Source organism: Aegilops tauschii, chromosome 4, assembly GCF_002575655.3.
Source record: "Aegilops tauschii subsp. strangulata cultivar AL8/78 chromosome 4, Aet v6.0, whole genome shotgun sequence".
Lineage (NCBI taxonomy): Eukaryota > Viridiplantae > Streptophyta > Magnoliopsida > Poales > Poaceae > Aegilops > Aegilops tauschii.
This window is the reverse complement of record NC_053038.3, coordinates 512,981,893-512,987,892: the sequence shown is the minus strand read 5'-3', so window position 1 is coordinate 512,987,892 and position 6,000 is coordinate 512,981,893.

Here is a 6,000-nt window from a genome sequence, read left to right as displayed (position 1 = left end):
ATGTGATGTGATATGGCCAAAAGGATGTGATGAATGATATATGTGATGTATGAGATTGATGATGTTCTTGTAATAGGAATCACGACTTGCATGTCGATGAGTATGGCAACCGGCAGGAGCCATAGGAGTTGTCTTAATTTATTGTATGACCTGCGTGTCAATGAAAATGCCATGTAATTACTTTACTTTATTGCTAAACGTTAGCCATAGTAGTAGAAGTAATAGTTGGCGAGACAACTTCATGAAGACACGATGATGGAGATCATGATGATGGAGATCATGGTGTCATGCCGGTGACGAAGGTGATCATGCCGCGCCTCGAAGATGGAGATCTAAGGCGCAAGATGATATTGGCCATATCACGTCACTTTATGATTTGCATGTGATGTTTGTCATGTTTACATCTTATTTGCTTAGAACGACGGTAGCATAAATAAGATGATCCCTCACTAAAATTTCAAGAGACTTGTTCCCCCTAACTGTGCACCGTTGCGAAGGTTCGTTGTTTCGAAGCACCACGTGATGATCGGGTGTGATAGATTCTAACGTTCGAATACAACGGGTGTTGACGAGCCTAGCATGTACAGACATGGCCTCGGAACACATGCGAAACACTTAGGTTGACTTGACGAGCCTAGCATGTACAGACATGGCCTCGGAACACAAGAGACCGAAAGGTCGAACATGAGTCGTATAGTAGATACGATCAACATGGAGATGTTCACCGATGATGACTAGTCCGTCTCACGTGATGATCGGACACGGCCTAGTTTGACTTGGATCATGTATCACTTAGATGACTAGAGGGATGTCTATCTGAGTGGGAGTTCATTAATTAATCAGATGAACTTAATTATCATGAACATAGTCAAAAGGTCTTTGCAAATTATGTCATAGCTTGCGCTTTAGTTCTACTGTTTAAGATATGTTCCTAGAGAAAATTTAGTTGAAAGTTAATAGTAGCAATTATGCGGACTGGGTCCGTAAACTGAGGATTGTCCTCATTGCTGCACAGAAGGCTTATGTCCTTAATGCACCGCTCGGTGTGCTGAACCTCAACGTCGTCTGTAGATGTTGCGAAACATCTGACATACACGTTTTGATGACTACGTGATAGTTCAGTGCGTAATGCTAACGGTTTAGAATTGTGGCACCAAAGACATTTTTGAAACGTCGCAGAACATATGAGATGTTCCGAAAACTGAAATTGGGATTTCAGACTAGTGCCCACGTCAAGAGGTATGAGACCTCTGACAAGTTTCTTAAGCCTGCAGACTAAGGGAGAAAATCTTAATCGTTGAGCATGTGCTCAGATTGTCTGAGTGCCACAATCGCTTGAACCGAGTGGGAGTTAATCTTCCAGATGAGATAGTGATGGTTCTCCATAGTCACTGCCACCAAGCTATTAGAGCTTCGTGATGAACTATAACATATCAAGGATAGATGATGATCCTTGAGCAACTCGCGATGTTTGACACCGCGAAAGTAGAAATCAAGAAGGAGCATCAATTGTTGATGGTTAGTAAAACCACTAGTTTCTAGAAGGGCAAGGGCAAAAGGGATACTTCATGAAACAGCAAATCATTTGCTGCTCTAGTGAAGAATCCCAAGATTGAACCCAAACCCGAGACTAAGTGCTTCTGTAATGAGGGGAATGGTCACTGAAGCAGTACTACCCTAGATACTTGGTAGATGAGAAGGCAGGCAAGGTCGACAGAAGTATATTGGATATACGTTATATGAATGTGTACTTTACTAGTACTCCTAGCAACACAAGGGTATTAGATACCGGTTCGGTTGCTAAGTGTTAGTAACACGAAATAAAAGCTGCGGAATAAATGGAGACTAGCTAAAGGTGAGATGACGATGTGTGTTGAAAGTGTTTCCAAGGTTGATGTGATCAAGCATCGCATGCTCCCTCTACCATCGAGATTTGGTGTTTGCGTTGAGCATGATTGGATTATGTTTATCGCAATACGGTTATTCATTTAAGGAGAATAATGGTTACTCTGTTTATTTGAATAATACCTTCAATGGTCTTGCACCTAAAATGAATCTCGATCGCAGTGGTACACATGTTCGTGCCAAAAGATATAAAATGGTAATGATAGTACCACATACTTGTGGCACTGCCATTTGAGTCATATTGGTATAGAACGCATGAAGAAGCTCCATGTAGATGGATCTTTGGACTCACTCGTTTTTGAAAAGATTGAGACATGCGAACCATGTCTATTGGTATATATGCATGAAGAAACTCCATGCAGATGGATCGTTTGGACTCACTTGATTTTGAATCACTTGAGACGTGCAAATCATACCACATGGGCAAGATGACTGAAAGGCCTCGTTTTCAGTAAGATGGAACAAGAGAGCAACTTGTTGGAAGTAATACATTTGATGTGTGCAGTCCAATGAGTGCTGAGGCACGCCGTGGATATCGAAATGTTCTTACTTCACAGATGATTTGAGTAGATGCTGAGAATATTTACTTGATGAAACACAAGTCTGAATTATTGAAAGGTTCAAGTAATTTCAGAGTGAAGTTGAAGATCGTCGTGACAAGAGGATAAAATTTCTATGATATGATCATAGAGATATCTGAGTTACGAGTTTGGCACACAATTAAGACATTTTGGAAAGTGTTTCACAATTAATACCGCCTGGAACACCACAGTGTGATGGTGTGTCCGAACATCATAACTGCACCCTATTGGATATGGTGCATACCATGATGTCTCTTATCGAATTACCACTATCGTTTATGGGTTAGGCATTAGAGATAACCGCATTCACTTTAAAAGTGGCACCACGCAATTCTGTTGAGACGACACCGTTTAGAGAAACCTAAGTTGTCGTTTCTTAAAAGTTTGGGGCTGCGATGCTTATGTGAAAAAGTTTCAGGCTGATAAGCTCGAACCCAAAGCGGATAAATGCATCTTCATAGAATACCCAAAACAGTTGGGTATACCTCCTATTTCAGACCTGGAAGCAAAAGTAATTGCTTCTAGAAACGAGTCCTTTCTCGAGGAAAAGTTTCTCTCGAAAGAATTGAGTGGGAGGATGGTGGAGACTTGATAAGGTTATTGAACCGTCACTTCAACTAGTGTGTAGCAGGGCACAGGAAGTTATTCCTGTGGCACCTACACCAATTGAAGTGGAAGCTTATGATAGTGATCATGAAACTTCGGATCAAGTCACTACCAAACCTCGTAGGACAACGAGGATGCGTGCTACTTCAGAGTGGTACGTAATCCTGTCTTAGATATCATGTTGTTAGACAATACTGAACCTACGAGCTATGAAGAAGCGATGGTGGGCCCATATTCCGACAAATGGTTAGAAGCCATGAAATCCGAGATAGGATCCATGTATCAGAACAAAGCATGGACTTTGGTGAACTTGCCCGATGATCGGCAAGCCATTGAGATAAATGGATCTTTAAGAAGAAGACGGACGTGGACGGTAATGTTACCGTCTATGAAGCTCGACTTGTGGCAAAGAGTATTTTCACAAGTTCAAGGAGTTGACTACGATGAGATTTTCTCATCCGTAGCGATGCTTAAGTCCGTCGGAATCATGTTAGCATTAGCTGCATTTATGAAATCTGGCAGATGGATGTCAAAACCAGTTTCCTTACCAGTTTTCGTAAGGAAAGGTTGTATGTGATACAATCAGAAAGGTTTTGTCAATCCTAAGGATGCTAAAAGGTATGCTAGCTCCAGCGATCCTTCCATGGACTAGAGCAAGCATCTCGGAGTCAGAATATACGCTTTGATGGAGTGATCAAAGTTTTTGAGTTTATACAAAGTTTGTTAGAAACTTGTATTTACAATAAAGTGAGTGGGGGCGCTACAACATTTCTGATAAGTATATGTGAATGACATATTGTTGATCCGAAATGATGTAAAATTTCTGGAAAGCATAAAGGGTTGTTTGAAAGGAGTTTTTCAAAGGAAGACCTGGATAAAGCTGCTTACATATTGGGCATCAAGATCTATAGAGATAGATCAAGACGCCCGATGATACTTTCAAAGAACGCACACCTTGACATGATTTTGAAAGAGTTCAAAATAGACCAGCAAAGAAGGAGCTCTTGGCTGTGTTACAATGTGTGAGTATTGAGTAAGTCTCAAGACCTGACCACAGCAGAAAAGAGAGAAAGGACGAAGGTCGTCCCCTATGCTTTAGACGCAGGCTCTACAGTATGCTATGCTGTGTACCGCACATGAAGTGTGCCTTGCCATGAGTCGGTCAAGGGGTACAACAGTGATCCGGGAATGGATCACGTGACAGCGGTTGAACTTATCCTTAGTATCTAGTGGACTAAGGAATTTTCTCGATTATGGAGGTGAAAAGGAGTTCGTCGTAAAGGGTTACGTCGATGCGAACTTTGACACTAATCCGGATGACTCTGAGTAGTAAACCGGATTCGTATAGTAGAGCAGTTATTTGAAATGGCTCCAAGTAGCGCGTGGTAGCATCCACAAGATGACATAGATATTCGTAAAGCACACACGGATCTGAAAGGTTCAGACCCGTTGACTAATAACCTCTCTCACAAGCATAACATGATCAAACCGAAACTCATTGAGTGTTAATCACATAGTGATGTGAACTAGATTGTTGACTCTAGTAAACTCTTTGGATGTTGGTCACATGGTGATGTGACCTGTGAGTGTTAATCACATGGTGATGTGAACTAGATTATTGACTCTAGTGCAAGTGGGAGACTGTTGGAAATATGCCCTAGAGGCAATAATAAATTGGTTATTATTATATTTCCTTGTTCATGATAATCGTTTATCATCCATGCTAGAATTGTATTGATAGGAAACTGAGATACATGTGTGGATACATAGACAACACCATGTCCCTAGTAAGCCTCTAGTTGACTAGCTCGTTGATCAATAGATGGTTACGGTTTCCTGACCATGGACATTGGATGTCGTTGATAATGGGATCACATCATTAGGAGAATGATGTGATGGACAAGACCCAATCCTAAGCCTAGCACAAGATCGTGTAGTTCGTTTGCTAAGAGCTTTTCTAATGTCAAGTATCATTTCCTTAGACCATGAGATTGTGCAACTCCCGGATACCGTAGGAATGCTTTGGGTGTACCAAACGTCACAACGTAACTGGGTGGCTATAAAGGTGCACTACAGGTATCTCCGAAAGTGTCTGTTGGGTTGGCACGAATCGAGACTGGGATTTGTCACTCCGTGTAAACGGAGAGGTATCTCTGGGCCCACTCGGTAGGACATCATCATAATGTGCACAATGTGACCAAGGAGTTGATCACGGGATGATGTGTTACGGAACGAATAAAGAGACTTGTCGGTAACGAGATTGAACAAGGTATCGGGATACCGACGATCGAATCTCGGGCAAGTAACATACCGATTGACAAAGGGAATTGTATACGGGATTGATTGAATCCCCGACATCGTGGTTCATCCGATGAGATCATCGTGGAACATGTGGGAGCCAACATGGGTATCCAGATCCCGCTGTTGGTTATTGACCGGAGAACATCTCGGTCATGTCTGCATGGTTCCCGAACCCGTAGGGTCTACACACTTAAGGTTCGATGACGCTAGGGTTATAGGGAATAGATATACGTGGTTACCAAATGTTGTTCGGAGTCCCGGATGAGATCCCAGACGTCACGAGGAGTTCCGGAATGGTCCGGAGGTAAAGATTTATATATGGGAAGTCCTGTTTTGGTCACCGGAAAAGTTTCGGGTGCTATCGGTAATGTACCGGGACCACCGGGAGGGTCCCGGGGGTCCACCAGGTGGGGCCACCAGCCCCAGAAGGCTGCATGGGCCAAGTGTGGGAGGGGACCAGCTCCAGGTGGGCTGGTGCGCCCCCCCACCAAGGCCCAAGGCACAAGGGAGAGTGGGAGGGGGCAAACCCTAGGTCCAGATGGGCCTTAAGGCCCACCCTAGGTGCGCCCCCCTCTCCTTTCCCCTTGGCCGCACCCTAGATGGGTTT